Source organism: Hippopotamus amphibius, chromosome 5 (assembly GCF_030028045.1).
Source record: "Hippopotamus amphibius kiboko isolate mHipAmp2 chromosome 5, mHipAmp2.hap2, whole genome shotgun sequence".
In the NCBI taxonomy this organism is placed as follows: domain Eukaryota; kingdom Metazoa; phylum Chordata; class Mammalia; order Artiodactyla; family Hippopotamidae; genus Hippopotamus; species Hippopotamus amphibius.
In genome coordinates, this window is record NC_080190.1 from 64,403,141 (window position 1) to 64,424,853 (window position 21,713).

Consider the following 21,713-nt stretch of genomic DNA (forward strand, 5'->3'; position numbering starts at 1 on the left):
AGCAGTCTGCAGTCCCAGTTTCCTCAAGCCCCCATTTCATGGTCCTATCAACAGCAGGAAGGGGCTTTATTCCTTATGACAAAAGAAGAATCCAGCCTCTTCTTTCTCACCAGGGAGTTCTGCCCACCATCCCAGAGCCAGATCTGTGGGGGAGGTAGGGGTAGGAGAGAGGGGAGCAGCCTGGGTCTTAGCCCACACTGACGACTGCTACTGTCTGGGCTGATCAGTGGCCATGAAGGAGTCCATCTATACCCAGCCCCTGGAGAGGAGAGACAGAGTCTGAGTGTGGGGAGAGAGGTCCAGGCCGTCAATGTCTGACTGCTCTGGGGACTAGACAGAGAGGGGACTTGCAATCAGACTTGGTTTGGGTGCCAGCTCTCCCATTTATTCTCTGGTGATTTTAAGCAAGGTTTTTAACCGCTCTGAGCCTGGGTTGGCCCCACAGGGCTGTTGTAAGAATCAGATAAGCTTGCGTGAGACTCTGAAAACAGGGAGGACTACACACAGGCTGGTCATTATTACAGGTCTGGACCAACGCGAGCCAGGTCCTGTCTATGCTGATTGCACCACTGGTTTACACTCTGCGTGCACATCTCTCTCCCAGCTGGGCTGAGGGCTGCAGCAGGGGAAGGACACTGGCTAATTCACTTCACCTTTTCCTATGGAACCAGCCCAGAAAATCCTTGTCTACTGTGGCTTTGCGGCTGCTGTTACTACTGGCCAAGGACCCTCCTTTCTAGCATGATTTCTAGGGACACTCACCTAATGTATCAGGCCCCAGGCCTAGACACACCTGGACATGGCAGTTGCCAGATAGTTTCAGGCTGCTCAGCTGGGAGAGGCAAGTCGATTTCAATTCCTGGGCCAAGACCAATCAACTGGAAGTGGCTACCTGAAGCGTGTTTGAAAAGGTGGATCTCTGTTGGAAAAGAGTGTGGTGACTGCTTGGGGATGTCTGCTGTGGCTAGAGCGGTAGCGTGCTGTGGCGCATTTGCTGAATCTGCTTGAGCACTGCTTTTGACCCTGACAGCAAGTGAGAATTATCTGGAGTTTCAGAAATTATTGAGGCCTGGGTCCCACCCCCGGAGATTATGATTGAATTGGTCTGGGTATGGCTTGGGCATCAATTGTTTAAAGCTCCCTAGGTGATGGAAGATTGAGAGCCACGCCTTAGAGCACCCAGCTTCCTAGGAGAGTGCCACCTCAGAGCATCTCAGACTGCAGAGCTGCTGCCAGTGTGCACACTAGCTCAGCAGCAAGGCCAGACGGACAGGAGGGCTGCTGATCTCTTGCTGACCCGGGGTGGATGCTGGGTGAACATGCCAATATTCTTTTTTTTTTTAATCATATATTTTATTTAACCCCCAAGTTACAAGGTGTTATCATTTTAACATGAAATTTAACATTTTTTGTACTAAATCTTTGAAATCTAGTGTGTATTTTTAACTTACCATACATCTCAATTTGAACTAACTAACCACATTACAAGCACTCAGTTTTGATTGCCCCTGCAAACCTACTGAATTGTAAATTCTGGGGGTGGAGCCCAGTAATTTGTTTCAACAAGTCCTCTCCCTGATTCTGATACTCAAGTTTACGAACCACTGATTTAGGCTATTGGTTTTTGAACTTGGCTGCATGCTGAAATCACCTGGGAAAAAACAAACAAAAAGTGCTTATGCATGGGTCCCAATCTCAGAACATGCCAATATTCTTGTTTTACTCAGGATACAGTGCTGGAAGCTTCTAGGTCCATGTTCAAGTGGTCCACTTAAAACCTCCTCCCCTGTACTGCTCATCAATAAAAAGGCATGAACTACGAATACAACTTGAATGAATTTGGGAGGCATTGACTGAACAAAGCCAATTTCAATAGGTGACATACTGCATGATTCCATTTATATAACCTTCTTGAAATGACAAAATTGTAAGCAAGAAGAACGGATTAGTATTGCCAGGAGTTAAAGAAGGGGTGGGGGTGGAAGGGAAGTAGGCATAGCTATAATACAGCAACATGAGGGGTCCTTGTGGTGATGGACATGTTCTGAACCTTGGCTGTATCAATATCAATATCCTGGTTGTGATATTGCACTAGTTTCGCACCACTGGAGGAAACCATGTAATGGGTTCAAGGGATCGCTGTGTATTATTTCTTAAGACTGCATGTGTATCTGTAATTATTTCAAAACAACAAAAAAAGGTGTGTAATTAAATAGAAAAATAGAAAAGAAAAGTAGCGCCCACAACAGTAGGCAGGTTTTTAAGAGGTCTTTGGAAAATGGAGCTAGAGGTGGGTGATAATATTGAGCAGAAATGGCCTTCCTGGGGCAGGAGCGAGGAAACTGAGTGCAATTTGGAACTCCGAGTTTGGCTTTTTGGAACACCATGGACTGGCCACCGTACTGGGGTCTGTTCACGTGCACGGACAAGCTTGGGAGCTTTTTGAGGAAGTAAAATGATGAGGAGGCCCATCCTCACAGCAGGGGAGATAGAAAGATGGAGACAGGACTCTGACCCCCTATCAGCTGGAAGACCTGGTATGAGCTCCAGTAGGAGAGGGGCTGGGAGGCCACATGGGTGCTTAAGCTGTGCTGCCACAGGGCTCAGAGACCCCAGGGAAGCCTGAGCAGGTGGGTCAGGCATGGCCTTGAAGTGAGGAGATCTGGGCAGCCATGCTAACTGTGCAACACTGGCACTCAAGGGCTGGTGATACCTGGGGATGCCTGGGTTATCTCTGAACTGCTCATGGGACCTACCACGGGGCAGCGCAAGCTTCAGGCTGCTTTATGGCAATTCTGCAGCTCCCAGGCAAGAAGAAGGAGGAGAAGGGTTTGAATAACTAAGGTGGAATTTCTGAGAAGTGAATACATTGCGGAAAGTACCTAGTGAGCCTCTGGCTGATAAAAGCTCACATTCAACCAGTAAATTCATTTGCCGAGTACTTGCTCTCGGCCAAGCATGGCAAGAGGCATCGGGAATAGAGGGAAGAAAAGACAGTCTCTGCCCTAAGGGAGCCGAATCGTAACGGAAGTTAACATTTCCAGTGAACCAGGCACTGTTCCAAGCACTTCGTGCACGTAAATATATTTAATCCTCAGAACAAACCTGTGAGGAAGGTACCACAGCACCTTCATAGATAATAATCACCACCCCCATTAAAGCAAGCGGTGGCCAAACAACTTGCCCTCAATTATAAGGCAGAGCTGGGATCTGAACCCAGGAAGTCCGTCTCCATAGTCCATGAACTCAACCACTAAGCTCTAACACTGAGCAGGCAGAGTTAGCCAAAAGGCAGGAGCTGTACAGCAGTGGGCAGTTCAGAGCCTTGGCCAGAAACTGGTCTTCCAGGACCTGTACCAACTCGTGTGACTCTGAACCACGCTCTGGACCTCTTTATATCTCACACTCCTTCTCTAAGACACGCGTGGCCCCAAACGCAAGGCTGCTGGAGAGTCTCCGATGTGTTCTGGAGGCACTAGGCCACTGCTGGCCTTCCATGAAATGGGAGCTCAGCGGGCACCCCAGACAAGCAGCTGTCGCTGGCTGCAGGTGACGTGAGTAGAATGGTGCTTCTGGCCCCAACCCTGCAGTTCTGCAGGGGAGCTGGCTTGCTGCCGTAGGGCCAGATCCCAGAGACTGAGTGGGCCGGAAAGTCTGAGGCAGCATCATGAAATGCAGAGGTAAAATAGGATGGCACCCGGGAGGCTCCATTCATTCAGAATCAAGTTCAAACTCTTCCACGTGGTGCTCCACCTGGAGACAACCTGGCCCACCCTAGCTTTCCCATGGGTCTCCACACCTACCCCCCTGGCAGCCTCCCCCCTGGCCAAATGTAGCCACCACTAGCAAAGGACACCAGGACCGAACATGGCAGCCCTGGGGTTTGAATCCATATCTGTTTGGCTGCAGCGTAGGTGCAGTGTGGTGAGGTGGAGAGAGCACAGATTAAGGGGTCAGATGCACCTGAGTTCTCCCTGTTCCAGCTCTGCCATCCACTAGCTATGTGACCCCAAGTGAGTGCCTCACATTTCTGTGCCTCGTCTATGCAATATGGTTAGTAATAGCTCTGTATTAACATATTACCGCAAACGTCACAGCTTAAAACAGCACATATTTATTATCTTTCAGTTCTGAATGTCAAGTCCAAGATCAGTTTCACTGGCCTAAAATCAACGTGTCAGCAGCCCTGTGTTCCTTCAGGAGTCTCTGTGAGAACCTTCTTCCTTGCCGTTTCCAGCTTCTGGAGGCTGCCTGCTTTCCATGGCTCATGGCCCCTTCCTCCATCTTCAAAGCCAGCAATGGCTGGTTGAGTCTTTCTTAATGCATTACTCAGACTGCTTCTTCCGTAGTCAACTCTCCCTCTTAGAAAGACCCTGATGATTACACTGGGCCCCCTCGGACAGTCCAGGATAAGCTCCCTATCTCAGAATCCTTAATCACACTGCAAAGTCCCTTTTACCATGTAACAGAACATGTCCACAGATGTGGGGATTCATATGTGGAGACCTTTGGGGGGGGGGGCATTATTTAGCCTCCTACAGGCACCGTACCCCATGAAATGGGATGCTACACGTTAAATGCTCAGCACAGTGTTTAAGCATTAGGAGACTGGTGACGCTTACCCTCAGCTGGGCATGAGAAGCACTTTGAGAGCTTTTACAAAGTAGTGCCCGGGGTTACTCCTAAAAACTTGGGGGTGGGGGAAGTGTCTGTGCATTGGAATTTTTATAAGCTCCCTAGTGACTCTGCTGGGCATCCAGGGTGGGGCTGACTAGAGTGAGCACCGAATTCATGTCAGCAGTTATTCTTATTCCCACAGCTACTGAGCACCGGGCCTCACTGCCCAGGAGCTGTTCAATAGATGTTTGTTGAATTCGACTGAAGTGAATCACTCCTGGGGCCCCAAACTACCCCTGGGATGGGATGGGAGGGGTGAGAGGGTTTCTCACTGCTGCATCAGGGCCTGAAGAATGAGGTTCTGTGGGCAGACAGAGGCCTCGGCCTCTGAATCAGCCTCACACCCAGAAGTAGCTGCCTGGGGGGCTGGCGTCTTTCCTCCTCTCCAAAGTCCAGTCAAGGGGGCCGGCCGGGCAGAATCCAGTCATCAACGGGCCATTGTTAATGGAACAGAAGGGCTCTGTGCCCATTTAACACTTCTCTCCCTCACGAAGCTGCTCCCAGCTGAGGGCTGGCTTCTGGAGGGCTGCGGGGCTGGGGAGGGGCCCCAAGGCTACGAAGGGGAAGGGGACGGACTAGGGGTGGGGGCTGAGTCCCCTGGTTGGAGGAGCAGAGGCAGCTTGGAAACACAGGCCAGTCTCAGAAGTTAGCAGGCTGGAAAGCCCCGGTGCTGATGTGGGCACTCAAGCCAGGAAGAGTTTCCCATGAAAGCTGGGGATCCAGGGACAGACAGGGAAACCCACCAGACCCCAACCAGAGCCAGGGGACAGCTTTCTTTATGGGGTGGTCACACTTGACCTACCTTCTCCCGTTTAAAAAAACAGAAAGGTGAAATCCACACGGTAAATGGCGCCTTTCATTGCCTATAGAAGAGTGTTTTCCAAAGGGCTGGGAGAGTTTTATGTTCTGTGGCCTTGGGATTAAGGCAATTCAACCAGGGTTGGGCATAAATGTCCTTTTGCTTAGCAGACCTTTTTTACATTCAGCACTTGATATGAATAGCTGGATTTCAGGAGGGTGGTGTTTTATATCCCAAAGACAGTGCCTGATCAGTGTCCTCAAAAAATGCCAGAGACCTACAATTCTGTGCTAGCCATCAGCAGTCCTCATCTGTTGAATACAATCTCTGCCAAGGGAATACATTGCCTTAAAACATATTTTAGGGGGGTGGAATCTCAAAGTGGGGTCCTGGGCCAGCAGCACCTGGGAACTTGACAGGATGCACATTCTCAGGCCCCGCCCCAGACCTCCTCAGTCAGAATCTCGCGGGGTGGGCATAGCAAGCTGTTTTAACAAGCTCTGCAAGTGATTCTGTTGCACGCTCAAGTTTGAAAATCACCATTCTAGAGCCATACATTTCAAACTTAAGGTTGTGCAATCAATTTGGTAGGTTGGACAAGCTTTTATTTTTTTTAAAGAGCAGAACTGCATAGACAGAAAATAGCAGAGTGTATTACGGATGTGTAATAAGCATACGTGTGGGATTCATAAGACTTTTGTTTCAGTGATGTGTGTGGGCCTCTGTCTGAGGTTTTGATCCAAAAGATTGAAAGCCACTGTTCTAAAGCCAGAATGTACTACAGTCCCCGACTTAAGGTGGTTGACTTTTAAGATTGTGCAAAAGTGGCGCACATTCCGTAGTGATCATGCGCGAAGTGGGGCTAGTGATATGCTGTAGTATCAGCTGGGGCTCCCAGTCAGCCCCGCGGTCACGAGGGTCCACAACTGACACGCTTACAGCCGTCCTGCACCCACACACCCATTCTGTTTTAGACTTTCAGTAGAGGATTCAATAAGTTACGTGAGAGGGTCAACACTTTATTATAAAATAGGCCTTGTGTGAGATGCTTCTGCCCAACTGCAGGCTGATGCAAGTGTGCTGAGCACGTTTAGGGTGCGCTAGCTAAGCCCACCTTAGCTAGGCGGGTCGGATGCTCGGTAGGTTGAGTGTATTAAATGGGTTTCAGTTTATGATGGGTTTACAGGCATGTAGCCTCGTCATAAGTTAAGGAAGATCTGTAATTCAACTGGCTCCCTTTTTGTAATTTGTCTGAATGGGGAGGTTTTAAAGATCCTGGCGTGGGCGTTCCCTTGCCCCACACCAGGCCCTCATGTAGGGTACTGGACAGATGAAAGGGGCTGCTTTGGGGACAGACAGCCTCTTTACAACACTGGCCTAAAGCTATATTAACTTGTGCATTTCCCCCATGTTTACAAGACTTTCTGTCCCTCCCATGCCTCCTTTTCTTTATTATATGCCTAGAGAAGTATGTGGACCAGAGAGCTAACCAGTTACATCTGGGTGGTAGGGTGGAGGGGTGATTTGTTGCTTTCTTCTCAGTATTCATCCATTTTGCTTGAATTTTGCATGCTGAACATCTATTATTATTACAAAAATAAAACCACTACTTAAAAAACATAAAGTCAAGGGTCCATCTCTGTGTAGAAATACAGAAAAAAGAAGGCATTTGCCAAGGCAGGACAGTGCTGCCCAAAGGGCCACCCCTCCCTGATTCATGCGCTAAGGCTGAGCCCAGATCCCAGGTGTCCCCAGAGCCCTCCCTCACAGTCATAATCACTCCTTTAGAGCAAGAGCACGGCCCCCTCCCCCCCCAAACCCGTCACCCTCTTAGAAAGCCCTTTGGCACCTCCAGGTTCTCCCACCAGCCCTCTGGATCCTTACTGCCGCCCTCTCCTTTCTTAACCAGGTGAGAAAGGGAGGTTCGAAGAAGCTAAGTAGTGACTTGCCCAAGGTCACCCAGCAGGAGGAGGTACAAGGCCAGAATGTGAAGGGCAGGGTCTGCTGAAGGCCAGTCTCAAGGACAGGGCTCTTCTAGCAGCATTCTTCTCTGCCTTGCACCATTCTTATCACTTCCGCTTCACATTAGAGTTAATGTTTGCTGTACAGCACCGCACTGGATGAATGTGTAGGGAAAGAAGAAAGGAGGGGAGGAGCAGGGAGGAAGGGAGGGCAGGAGAGAAGGGGAGAGGAAAGGGAGGGGAGAAGGGGAGGGAAGCAGGGAGGCTTCTGGTCGCAGTCAGGATAGGAGTGGAGAATGCACCCTACTTGTGTGAGCTCTTAGGGGGCTCTGAACACTCAGTCTGCCCAAGAGGTGGCAGATCACCATTACCAGGCCCTGATGCCACAGGCTGCGGCCCCTGCCCAGCCAGGCCAGAGGGGGAAATGGAGAAGGGGCAGCCAGGAGCGCAAGCCAGGAGCCTGGAGGAGCCACTCTTGGAAGCTGGGGACAGCCTGGGGCTGGCTCCCTGGAGCTGCAGGGGATAAGGGATGTGGGGGCCTCCATTTGTGCTGTGTGGGGGAGCCCAAGGTGACCTCTGAGGAGTGGGGGCTGGGATGTGAGTAGCCAGCGCAGCTTCTGAGAGACAGTCCTGGGTAGAGCTGCACTCTGCACGTGGCCCTGCTACTACTGAGCTGCAGTTTTTCAGGTTGTGCCTGAAAAATGGTGGTGGAACTGGCAGCCCAATAAAGTATGATTTAATTGTTTTAAAACTGGACAATTTAAAAGCAGCTTAGGGACGTCCCTGGTGGCACACTGGTTAAGAATCTGCCTGCCAATGCAGGGGACATGGGTTCGATCTCTGCTCCAGGAAGATCCCACATGCCGTCAAGCAATGAAGCCTGTGCGCCACAACAATTGAGCCCGTGCTCACAACTACTGAAGTCCATGCACCTCGAGCCCGTGCTCCGTAACAAGAGAAGCCACCGCAGTGAGAAGCCTGCGCACCACAACGAAGAGTAGCCCCACTCTCCGCAACTAGAGAAAGCCCGTGTGCAGCAACAAAGACCCAACACAGCCAATAAATAAAAATAAATAAATAAATAAAAAGCAGCTTATGCACAAGAAACTGATAATGCTGGTAGCCTTCAGGGAAGCACCTGGGTGTCTGGGTCAGGCATGGGAAAGAGAATTCACCACATATCCTTTTGTACCATTCCAATTTTATACCATGGGGCATGGATTACTTATTTTATAAAATTTAATAAAACTAAAAATAAAATAAAAGCAGGTACCAGTTTTATACCCGTAGAGGTAGTGGCAAAAGTTCTTGTGAGGTGAGACTCTCATTTTGGAAAAGTCATTTGAACAGGCTTTTGAATTTAAGCAGAGGCAAAGCCAAAATCCTATCCCAGAAGGAAAATTTGGGAACAGGGAGAAGCAAAACTGCCCCTACAGTCGAACTTAACAGGCTACTTTCTCTGTGAGAAAAGCGACAACTCTTCAGAAATTATTACTACAGTGATTGGGCCTGAGACTGACAAGGAGGGCATAACTGGCTTCAGTCCCCTCCTTCCTGTGCGGGGAGGAGTGTCAGGAGCCGCCCTACAGACTGTGGAATCCTGGGGGATTCCCAGACATCTTTGGAGAGGGCAAGTGGACTTGTGCTAACCACATGGGCCTTGGGCATTAAAGAGGACCAAAGGACCCCTGAAGGCTGCAGACCCCACAGACCTCTGGGAATCTGGCACCTGTCTGTTGAGAGCAAGGCAGGGTGTCACATGCTGGGTAATCACCAAGGCCGGGCCTCTCATGGAGGCCCTTTGTTTCCTGTTCCTTCCACGGACAGGTGCTGCCAGGGCCAGAGTGGGGCTGGCACTTGGGCAGAGAAGGAACCTGCCCCCCGAAACCTGGGGAGGAGCTCTTTGGCTTCACAAGTGCTCCCAGAAAAATGGTGACTCATGGCCCAAGGGAAATCAGAGCTTTTCTCACCCCAGGGGTTATTCGCCCTGCAACACAGGGATCCGGTGACTTCAGATGAATCAGAAATGCAAGCCTGAGAACAGCCAGCCTGCGTGGCTCAGTGTCAGAGGGCAGGCTAACCCCTCCCTCCTTCTGTCTGTCTCTTGGCAGAAAGAAGACTTAAGAGTCTCAGTTCCTCCCTTTTCCGGCCAAGGGGAGTTCCGGTGCACCAGAAAACCTCTCTAAGCCTCAGTGTCCTCACCTATTAAATGGCGATAACCGGGCCTCCCTTGCTAGGTGCCCCCCTTGCTAGGCCGTGGTGAGAGGGAGAGGGCGCCACTCAGCGCAGGGCTGGCCACCAGGCCCTCCTGCCAGCTGGGAGGGAGCTGTGAGTGGCAGCAGCAGCTGCAGCAGCCTGGCACCCTGTGCCCGCAGCCTGGGCTGAGGAAGCTGGCACTCGGCGCCTTGCTTGACTCACACTCCTTTCCCAGGTCCGGCCCACCACAACCAGGACAGGCACCCCCGAGCCCCAGCGCTCCTTCCAGAGGGCAGAGTCTCACCCCAGATGGCCACGTCAGCAGCGTCTGCTTGGCCAAGGAAGACGGAGCTCTCTGTCACCTCCTAAATGTATCCACAACCTCCAACACGCTATGGGGAGTGACCCACACTCTGAGATGAAAATTCTCCTGGCACTTCCTGTCTATGCCGCACCGTTTGGCAGACATAGGTTCAGTACACCCCACCTCCTATGATTTTCCACTGCCTTTATTTAAGGCTGGAGTGGCTAAGAGCACAGGCACATCTGGAAGTGGACAGCCAAGGGTTCGAATTCTGGCTGTGTGACCTTGGACAAGTCACCTGACCTCTCTGGGCCTCAGCAATGGCATCTATAAAATGGGGCTACCTTATGCAATCAGATTGACACAAATAAATCACTCAGCCTGAGGATGCCTAGTACATAAAGAGCTCTCAGATACTCAACTGTACCTTCCAGGAAGGCAGAGGCTGCTGAGATTTGGCATAGCCCTGGGCACGCAGCTCAGCCAAGCTTTACTTTTAAAAAGGAACTCCAGTGGGACAGCAGGCACCATTCTGAAGGGGCAGGCAGCGCTAAACACTCGACACAGCTGTCCCCTTCCCACCCAGAATTCTAATCACAGGCCTGGCACGGAGGCCCTTTTGGAAGCTCTTCATGCTCATCCTCACATCCAGAAGCTCCTGCCTCATCCGGGTCTATGAGTGGAGGTGGGGTGGAGGCCCCAGGCAGAGAGGGGAGCAGTGGGAAGGTGGGGGACAGAGGTTGGGGAGAACTCAGGGCAGGAAGCCGGGAAGCTGACCTGGCCCTGCTGCCTGTGTGTGAGGGTCCCCTTACCGGACTCTGGGCATGAGGACTGGCAGGTGGACAGCAGACAGCAAGGCTCAGTGATGTCATGTTTTCCCAAAATGACTCAATGGCTTGTCCCTGAGCTCTGAATGGTGAGCTGTGTGCTGTGGCCTCAGGGCCTCCTCATCTCCTTGCCTTTCAGGCTTGCCTACATCTCTCCTTCCCCGTCACCTGCCACTCTCCGAGCCTAGGGACCCATGGCTGCAGCATCCATGTTCTGCTCCTGGCTGCGACTCCAGCCCATGGGATGTCCCCCCCATGCTGCCTCTGTCACATCTGTCTAATCTCCATGTTGAAGAAAGACCTAAGTGCCACACAGACCTGGGTTTCATTACTGCCTCTGCCTCCACCTGGCTGAGTAACCTTGGGCAGGTTACTCTGCCTCTCTGAGCCTCAGTTGCCTCATCTATAAAATGGAGACACTGCTAACAATTTTGCTAGGTTGTATGGGCCTTAGTGAGGTCTGTAAAGTACTTGGCACACAGTAGGTGTTTAGCAAACAGAAAGTATGGCATCCCAAAGGCCTCTTTGATCTGACCTCAATTTACTTTTCTAGCTGCTTAAAAAAAAAGGATAATAGCTCACTCTTTTTGATGCTGTGTGTCAGGTACTGCTCTAAACATTTGTACAGAAACACCTTTTATTCTCCTATCACCCCCACGTGGTGGGTACTATTAGTATCTCCATTTTACAGACGAGAAAACTGAGGCACGGAGAGGTTAAGCAACTTGGCCAAGGTCACACAGCCAATAAGTGGGGATTGAGATTCCTCATGCAGGCAGCCTGGCTCTAGAGCTTGCACATGTAACCACAACTCTACCCTGCCTTATCTCTTTCCCTTCTTTGTGCAACCTACAAATTAAAGTTCAGTCCAACTGGACTCCTCACCAACCTCTGCATTCGATGTGAACTTTCCTATCCCTATGCTTTTGCCCAGGTTCCCTTCTTGCACTGGAATGCCCGCTCCTCCATGAAGCCTTCCCCAAGTCCTCCCTCTTGTTCACCTTTGTGGACTCATCACCGTTGGACTCGAAGGTGGTTATTTGTGCCCAGGTATCCTCTCCTCTACTAGCCTGCAGGCACCTTCTGCTACCCTCAGCCAACCTGGCATGGTTTCAGGCATGAGCAGGCACCCAGACAGGTGATGTCCTGGCCAGAACACCTCATGTGTGCTCCTTGGGTGGTGTGGAGGGGAACCCAGCCCTCAGCCTGCCAGCTGGGCTTCCTTCTCTCTGCTCAGAGGAAAGGACTCAGCCACGGCAGGCCTCCATTGCCTGGGGGTCAGGTTTGAAGCCTGGAGAGGGTGAATGGATGTCTGTCCAGAAAGGGGACAGGACTGAGGACCACCTGCTGGTGGGTTGAGTAATGAGGCCCATAGTGCAACCATCTACCAGCACACCTAATTCAGAGGGGCCTCCTGAGGGCTTTAGGCCCGTTCTCGGGATCCCAGCCCAGTGGCCACAGGGTAGTGACTGCAAGAGGGTATCCCCAGGGTATCGCGCTCCCATTCCCTCCCTGTCCCTCACAGGGCCTCTGGTCCACATCAGCTGCCCCCTTCCACTCACCATGACTCCCTCCACCTCTCCCCAGACACAGATCACTCCCTAGCAGCAGCATCCTATCCTGGGAGGTTGGGCACTGTCCCATGCCTCCTTCCTCCTGGAGCCAGGTTTCACACCCATCACTCATGGTCCCAGTCAGGCATCGCTACTCAGTGCATGCCTGGGGCTGTGCTAAGCACTGGGGACACAAGGAGAACAAGGCAGACTGTGTCCTGCTCTCAGAGCTCACTACCCGGTGGAGGCCACAGACCATGAAAGCAGCCAGGGCAACACAGCGGCGCAAAATGTGAGGATGGGTACGTGCAGGCAGCCACAGGGAGGGCTGCTGTCTTCTAGAAGGAGACATCCAGGCTGAGGCCTGAGGACGAAGGGAGCTGACCATGAGAAAAGAAGCAAGGAGAGAGTGTTCTGGGCAGCTGGAAAGGCTACAGAGAGCAGGACATGTGCGTCTGGAAAGAGGACAGTTTGGCACCTGGAACAATGAGTACATGACAAGGGCTGGTGAAAGAAGAGGCTGGGGATGATATCACTGGGAGGTCACAGGGCCCAAGGAAGCCATTCGGCATCCTGAGCAGCTTGGCACTCACTCCAGGGTGGGGTTTCTGTCTTGCCAGAATGGCCTTCTGGGACACAGAGGCCCCCAATCTGTGAGTTCTTCCTTGCTAATAATTTAAATCCCTTCTGCTGCCATCGGTGTCACTTCCTGAGACCTGTCGTTGCCAAGGGGAAGCAGCAATCAGCAAATGGCTGGCCTTGCAGGAGAGGCTGTTGTACCAGGGCAATACCCTGCCTGGTCAGCCTTGGGGAAGGCTGAGGCTCAGACTTCGCCTTGCAGGGCCCTTGAGGGGCTGTGGCTACCCCTGAAGCCAGCCTCTCTAGAGCTGCCCAGTCACACACCAGTGGCATGTCCTGGCCAGTTACAAAATGACTGTCCTGGTGAGCCATTCCACCTCTCTGGCTGTGACCCCAGCAAGATGGGCACACCCAGGGTCAAGAGCACTGACTGTGGAGCCAGGCTGCAGGGCTCAGACCCGACTCTGCACTCATCAGTGGTGGAGCACCAGCAACTTCTCCCATCTGTCTTCCTGTCTGTACAGCGGTGATCACAGTGGTACCTGTCTCGAGAGCTTCCTGTGAGAACTTGGTGAGTGCGGGCCAAGGCTCTAATGAAGCCCAGGGCTGTGCACGCTAGCTGTCAGCACTGATACTTCCTGTGTCCTCAGCCCGCAGTCACCTGCACCAGATGCAAGAGGAGGAGGAAAACTGAAAGGAAAGTAGCAGCTCTCAGAATAAGAAGAGGACAACAGGGTGCCTGACCTCTGCGCTCACAGGGGCGTTTCAGTTCTTCATCCTGTGAGGATGACTTCCTCTTCCTGGTTCTAGGGTTGCAATCTTGGGCCTCTTCAGGCCTGTCTGTCCTAACCCTGCCGGGGCTTCCTCCAGCCAGGGGCCTGTAGCCCCGGCAGCACACCTCAGAAGTTGTGAAATTCTTTGCTGAAAATCAGTGCAACCCCAGCCAGCGGGGGCGGGGAGGGGGGGGGCCGGTTTGTTTTCAAAATATTTCCTCAGATAGCGCTATTTTGGCTCAGACATGTTAGCACTTTCCACAATCCTGCAGATGGTGAGGCAGCTGGAAAGGAGAAGAGAGGAGGGGGAGGGGAGGGGAGGGGAGGAGGAAAGCAGGAAGGAGAGTGGGAGAGGCCCCGGGCCAACTCTCAGATAGCAGCATGGGCCTGCACGGGCATCGCACAGCGGGCTCCGACAGGCGCACACTGGAAGGGAAGCGGGTCAGCCTGTAGAGGGGGGCTCTTATGAACCAGAGCTTTCCTAGGAAACCCAGTATGTAGAAAAGATAAATGGGTGGAGAGGCCTGGAACGCCCCTCCCATCAGGCCTCTGAGGGGTCCTGGGTGAGCTCTGGGGCTCCATGGAACCTAGTTTGAAAACCGATGCTGCTAAAGGAATCATACCACTCTCTGGGGTGTTAGTGCCCACATTGTTTTAAAATAATGAGCTTCTTAAGGGAAGCTGAAATGATCTTTCTAATAAGTTGTAATTCGAGTCTAATTCAGAGAATGCCACACATCCAGAGAATCAGGGCTCAGAAAGTGCAAAGTGATCGATCCCATTTGCTGGCAAGTTTGTGAGCACCTGTCCGAGAAGTCTTGTGCACTTGGGCCTGATTATCTGGGGCAGAGTATGTGGGGAACAATAGTAAGAACACATGCTGTGTAGAGGCATGTTTCTAAACTTTCACAGATACAGATACACTTATAGCTCTATTACTTATAAGCCATTACCATCCCCCCCCCCACTGATTAGGAAATTAAGGCCCAGAGAAGTTAAGTAACTTGCCCAACATCACATAGTTACTAAGCAATATGGCAGGCATTCTGGCTTTAGAATATGTGCTCTTCACCGTTATATAATTTGCCTTTTGGGATGAGTATATCCCTGTGCTTATGTATCTGTGTGTGTGTGTGTGTGTGTGTGTGTGTGTGTACTTTGGCCCATGATGATGTGTGTTAATCTGTGAGCATGTGGGTGTGCAGCCACTTTCCCAACAAGACTGCAAGTCATGGGGCTTACCTCTTAACTTCCCTCTCAGAAGCCTGGCAGCGTGGAGGCAGGACCCAGAACCTCGGGGTGGTGCCCATTCCCCAGATCCTAGAGGTTTCAGTTTGCTGACCCAGCTTGGCACAGCCACATTAACGGGAAGGCCCCCTGGCCACTCCCTGGGACTGAGGTGGAGCCCTCAGCTGCCAATCCCACCAGGGAACTACCCTCACCCCTTCTCACTGGGTGCTGGGTTTTAGAGTGGGTCAACTGAATAAAGTGATTAAGTGATCACAAGTTTACTTCCTATTCCACAGACAAAGAAAACTTACAACAGTGAACTTATACCACCAGAACCCTGAAGTGATAGGGCCTAAGCTGATGGGATTCCGGTCAAAAGCAAAGACCCCTGACATTCTGGTTAGTCTGGGAAGCCCTACAATGTAAATGGTGTTTTGAGGGTTTCTTCACATGGGAGCCCAACCCTGGAGAAAATTAGCTTTGGTTCATCCACTCTAAACTGATGTTTAAGATGCAAAGCTTCCTCAGGTGCCACAAAATTGGGAAAAGCCCCAGCATTCTCCATCATCAAAGTCAAACTCACCAACAGAGACCACCCTGCCTCACTGAGGTGGGCAGAGGCAGGGAGACTTCCTCAGATGGAGCAGGCTGTGCTGCAACCCCTAGCGGTCTTCTCCCCCACACGCTCCTCTTGTCCCCAGCCACCCGTGTGCCAGCTTCCCAGTGTCCCACAGCACAAGGACAGGCTGGTGGTGGGTGTGTTCCCTGACTTTTAAGGCTCCCAAAGTCAAGGAGGAGGGACTGGATGGGGAGGAGGCAGGAAGGAGGGAGCTGGTAAGGCAGCCAGTGAGCCAGGTGTAAGCGCAGAGGCCAAAACAGAGCTTCCTAGGCTGGCTGTTTACTTGTGGCATTCAGGAGAGGCTGAGCTGGGAACTGGCTTAATTATTTTTGACACTTTTCCTCCAAATCCTTTTCAGAGAGCCCTCTGGAATCCCAGTGATAAGTTTCCCAGAGCCCCAAAAAACCCAAGGTCCCTCAGCACACAGCCATCTTTGTGGGGCAAGGGGAGACATGGGGGAAGGGAGAGGCATAGAGAGGGCGCGATGAGCCAGTAAAGACCTGAAGTTGCTGGTGCTCAGGGGCTCCCATGGCCTGTATGCCCCTCCTTCCAAGCGTGCAGAGGGCAGGATGTGCTGGTGTGCAGGAGCTACCAACCAGATTTAGGTCGATGTAGACATAGGCTGAGACCTTCAAGCACAGAGACAACTGTCCAGCCTGCCAGGGGCCACCCCACACCCAGATGTGGAATCTACATGCGCAGAACAGGACAGGCGGCATTCTACCACCTGTTTAAGCATCAGAAAGAAAAGGGGACACGTATTTTCTATTTAAGGAATGAAAAGGAGAGCTGTTTTCCTTTCCTTCTGCGTGACTTCATGAAGGGCAGAGGCCTCTCTGAGTGTTTCCTCAAGGCTGCTTCCCTTGGCTCCCTGCTTTACCACTTCCCAACAGAGGCACTCACAGCCTCTCCCTGGTCTTCACCCATCATCTGACAACGTCCCTAAGTACCTCCGTGTGTCACACACTAGGACGGAGCCAGGGGGACAAAGATGAATAGCCCCCACCCGTCAGATGGGGCAGCTCCTCCCCCCACTCAGTCTCCCAAATTCCATCCTGGACAGCGAGAGAGGGCTCCAGTATCTCTGCAGCTCAGCACTGTGAAGACTCTGGCACTCACCAGGTGGGCTCACTGTGGAAGGTGGGGCCACCTGGGCAGTGCTTATCTTCTGCTTCTTGTTTAAGATTGCCAGCTTTCCCCATACCATGAACACCTGTATCAGAGGCTCTGTGGGTAGAGAGGGGGGTGGGCAGAGCTGTGAGGATTCCGCCCCAACAGGGGTAAGCCCCTCTGAGCCTTGGGGCTGGGGAGATAGAATACCAATGAGGCAGAAAACACAGCTGCCCCTAAGTGCCTGCAGGGAGTTCTGAAGGCAGCACAGCTTGCACTTCCTCCTTAGCTTTGTGACCTTGGGCAGCCACTGCACCTCTCTGAGCCTCATTTCCTCATCTGCAGAGTGGGAACGATAACCACTGCCCCTCTGTGGGAAATGTGTGAGAAACCATAAGCTGGGGACCAGGTGAGCCATGTGGTTATCACACCCCCTCCCTGCCCCGGCTCTGCCCCACCCATCTCTCCTGCGGACCAGACACCACCATGGTGTTTAACTCTCCTGGGCATGTGCTGGGGGTGAGAAGGATGGCCATGATGTGCCCCTTTATATTCAGGTGAGGGCTGATTTCCCTGTGTAACAGATATCTACCCTTGCAAGGGCCAAAAGGGGAAAGGGATATAGTAATCCATTTGAGGATATTTACCTGGCAATTCCCCCCAAACCCAAACTTGTGACATATATGGTCATGAGTAGTAGCTTTGTCCCCGTTTCTCAGATAAGCAGTGAATCATCTCTCACCGGAATCACTCCAACATCTCCCTGCAATCACTGCCAAACCCCCATCGTTTCCTGACTCCAAATCCACATGGAAGGCTCTAGCAGCCTGGTGCCACCCAACCTTTGATTGCCGTGACCTGTGGTGTAACCCAATCTGGGCAGAGTGTGTATGAAAAGAGGACTGCAGTCTGGGGCCCCAGGACCCAGTAAGTGCATCAGTGTTGCTTCCTTGTTGCTATGGAAAACCAGTTAGGGACCTTAGAGACAGCTGGGCATGGTGGAAACAGCATGGGTTCCAGAGTCAGACTGTCCAGTTTCAAATCCTAGCTTTGTCCCTCACTATCTGTGTGACCCCCCCCAAAAGTTACTTAGCTTTTCTGAACCTCAGTGTCCTAATCTGTAAAATGGTGATAACATGCTAAATTCATAGGGATGTAAGGTCTTAATGAGATAATATAGAGCTCTTGATTCACAGAAGACATAATTAAGGTGGAAAGGCGATATTGGGAAGGGACTGGCGGCAGTGTTCCACCTGAAACTGGGGGTGGTCAAGCCCAGATCACTCTTTTGCTCATCTGGTGCCACAATCCTGGGTGCTGCCTACATACTTTGCTAATTGCAGCATTAAGGCCACTTAGAAGCTTGAAATGCCCACCAGACCTAGTCACAAAGGGCCAGGGATAGGGATGGGGGGAATGACACATTTCTTTGTGATTACACGGCCAAGTCGCCACCACATCCTTGCATGTTCCCAGTTCCATGCCAGTACAGAATCATTCTGAAGATTGCTTGCAATCCCAGTTCCAGGAACAAGAGGTGTTTCCACTCCTCCGGGAAGCTCATGCCAGCTGATGCAGAGGAGCCCACCCAAAACTCAGTACAGGGACTGTGATTGCCCCTCCACCTGCTGCCATCACAGAGCTAAGCCACTTTTGGAGGACACGGCTTCTAGACCCTTCATGAGACTCATCTGTTTCCAGGCCAGTAGGAGCCAGGAAGAACACTCCACGACACTCCCAGCTTAGCCAGATGCAAAAGTGGAGACTTTCTTACTGCCCCTCTTAGGGAAGCAGAGGCCAATGTTGAGACTCAAGTCCCCAATGCCAGACCACAGGGCACAGTGGGACATGCTGCTTGGGCTAAACAGATCAGGCAGGGCTCCCTGGAACCACTCAGGGCCCCCTCCTCTGCAGATAGACTAATTCCAAGCCAGCTGAGGCCACCTGGCTTGGCTCGTAGCGTGTCCTTAACATATATACATTATTGGTGTCATTATTCATCAAACAACTATTTATTGAGTACCAACAGCGTGCTAGGCACTGTACGAGATCCAGGACACCCCCTGAAACACCCTGGAACCCCAGGACACCAGGGTATCCGAAAACAAACACAACTTCAGGTGCAATGAAAAATATGGCTTCAGGACTGCCCTGCTTTCTCCACGGCCTTGGAGTCTTAAACATCCCCTACCACGTTTAATACACACACAGGACTGGAATCTCCTCAGCCCATCCCCTGGAAGTCTCTCTGAGGAAGCACATCCGCTAGGGGGAAGGGTCTGTGCTTCCCTCACAGGCCCTGCCACTGCCACCACCCAGCTGTCCAGGGCAGCACCGCCTGCCAGTCTTTTCTACTCTGCGCACAGACCCTAACACACCGGGTCTGAGTTTATGAATCACTCCCTCCTTTCTCCCGGCCTCGCCTCCGGAAGGGCTGCGCACACCCAGACACATCACCCAGACACCGAGTTTCCACACCAGACTTGCTCCCGTTGAACCCGGAGTGCCGACTGCAATGTCTGATTTCCCCTCCGCACTTTTCAGTCTCGAGGTCCCGGCCACGACTTTTCAAAGACAAGGCAGCCCCCTCCCCTGCCCGTCTTGCTTTGGGGATACCTCACTGTGGGGCTGTAGGGGCAGCAGACAAAGACAGTGGATTTATTTGAGGCTGGAGGACATGCTTGATCTAAAGATCCAAACGCCCGCACTCCCGGAATTGTACAGTTCGGTCTGAAGCGTGTGCCTGGTCGGTGTGGCGTGCGTGCGTTGCCTATGGCTCGATGGGTGATGAGCTGTGCGTATCTGGCAGTTGTGAATCTGGGTGCAGTGGGTCTGGAGGTGTGGGTGCCTGCGTGGAGTTTTCCCCGAGCCGAGAACTCCCTCTCCCACCTTCGGTTTCGCCCCCTCTTCCTCCAAAGTTTGGTGCGCGCGCCCGATCCGGGCTGGTAGGGGTGCGCACCGCTGGGCCACCGCCCCCGGGCCCGGAGGCGATTCCGGGATGCCGGCGCCCTACTTACCCCGCCACCGAGCCTCCTCCAGCGGGGGCGTATCCGACTCTCCGAGGTTGGGGTCCGGCGCCGGCAGCATCCGCCCGCAACTTTGCCTTCCTCTCGGCAGGACCAGGGAGAAGGGGCTCCGGGGCTCCAGCGCCCCTGCGGCCCCGGCTCTGCGCCACCCCCCTCCGGGGACGGTGGCGGGGAGGAAAGGAGGCGCGCCCCCGCCGGTTCGCACGCCGGGCGGGAAGCGGCGCCAGGCGGGCGCCGTCCTGCGCAGCGAGCGAGCGGTCCTGCCTGGCGTCCTCCCCGTTCGGCCGGAGTCTGCGAGCGGCCGGCAGCGGCGGCGGATTCCTGAACCGTGTCCAAGGCGCCCGGGGAGCACTCCTCCTCCTCCTCCTTTTCTTCCTCACCCCACCCAGCTCCCACCCCTGCGCCCCTGGCAACTTGGGAACCGCTGGCGAAGTTGGCGCAGCTCGGGCTGCGCGACGGGCCTCGGGGTAGAAGCAGGGGAGGAGAGGGAGGAGCCGAGGGGGAGGGGGCCGCCCTCGCCCCAGTCCCCGGGGAGCCGCGCTCTCCAGGACCCCTCTGTGGGCCTTTGTTCCCCGTGCCGCGCCTCAGCCCGCCTCTCCCCTGGGACTCTCTTAAAGCCACTGGGATCCCTACCCGCTTTCAGAGCAGCTGGGAAGAGCTCCCCTGCTGGGTTGGGAGGGGAGGGAGTGGGTTAGAGGGGAGGTGGCCTGGAGATCCTCGTGGCTTCACCCTGCCAGAGCCCCTCAAGCCCTTCCGGCCTCCCATCCTATTGAAAGGGAGTCTTTCTAAAACCGGAGTTCCCTTAAGAGTTTATGATTAATGTGTCTATCCAAAACTTTATTCCCTTTCTTGTACCCTCTGACTTCAATCCTGTGCTAACTGAACACTAGTCAACCAGAGTCAGACGACTAAAACTGCTGCTGTTGAAAACATTGTTAATGTACCAAGGTTGCTGTTGTGAATAACGTTGCTAATGTACTAAAGTTGCTATTACAGATATCATTAATGTATAAACTCGGTTGTTTCCTCAGGGCAAGATAAGTTAACAGACCCCCTGAGGCCTGGACCACCTGGCCAGAGAATCCTAAACCCAGAGACATCCTGAGTCCCAGAACCTGAATGTCACAGAAAGCACAGGGAACTATAGTTAATATCTTGTAATAACCTATAACAGCAAATAATATGAAAAAAAAAATATATATGTATACATACATATATATGTATAACTGAATCACTTTGCTGTATACCTGAAACTAACACATTATAAATTAACTATAATTTTAAAAAGGGTTAAAAAAAGGTCACAGAAGTGTCCCAAGACAATGATTAATCCCAGCCTCTTTGTTCTTCCCCTTTATGAAACCCACTCACTCAAAGACCAAGTGGAGCAGTTCTGAGGCTTGTTTCCCACTTCCTTGCTGGGTGCCCTGCAGATAAACCCTGTACTTTCCTTCACTACAGACTAGTATAGGTATATTGGCTTTACTGCTTTGTTGGGCAAGCGGACCTGAGTTTGGTTCGGTAACAATTTTGGCCACCACAAAGGGATCACCAACTAGAAATGTTTTGTAAAAGGGAAGGAAAATGACATGAGATTCTTTGTGTATAGGCTTTTATGCTATTGTATCAAAGTGAACCTTTTGGAACTGGTTTGGCTTTGAGCCTTTTGGAATTGGTTTGTCTTTTATCTTTGTGTGTGTGTGTGTGTATTCGTGTTAAAGAAGATGAACTGGTTTATCTGGTGGACATGAGAAATGAAAGTTCAGTTCCTAAAGATAGCCCTTTAGATGCATCCAACAAAATTGGACCACCTTTGTTTCTGGTTCCATGACTTAAGCCAAAAAGATGATTTTTTTTTTGTATTACTGTGACCACAATAGTCTTTATTTTTTAATTAATTAATTAATTGTCTGTGTTGGGGCCTCGTTGCTAGGCAAAGTAATCGTAGCACACAGGCTTAGTTGCTCCGAGGCATGTGGGATCTTCCCAGACCAGGGCTCGAACCAGTGTCCCCTGAATTGGCAGGCAGATTCTTAACCACTGCGCCACCAGGGAAGTC

General features: G+C 52.2%; 1 protein-coding gene across 9 annotated transcripts in view; it reads right to left on the minus strand.

Moving 5' to 3' along the window:
* The window catches only part of CHST3 (carbohydrate sulfotransferase 3), a 40,038-nt gene extending 19,798 nt beyond the window's left edge, over positions 1–20,240 (minus strand). For 8 of the 9 annotated variants that reach the window (XR_009053930.1, XR_009053933.1, XR_009053932.1 and 5 more), the window contains exon 1: positions 19,646–20,240. The gene's annotated coding sequence lies outside the window, so the exon portion shown is untranslated. Of the gene's footprint in view, positions 1–15,482; positions 15,568–19,645 lie in introns of those variants that run through there. The other variant, XM_057736487.1, reaches the window with a different exon arrangement.
* Positions 20,241–21,713: the final 1,473 nt, after the last annotated feature.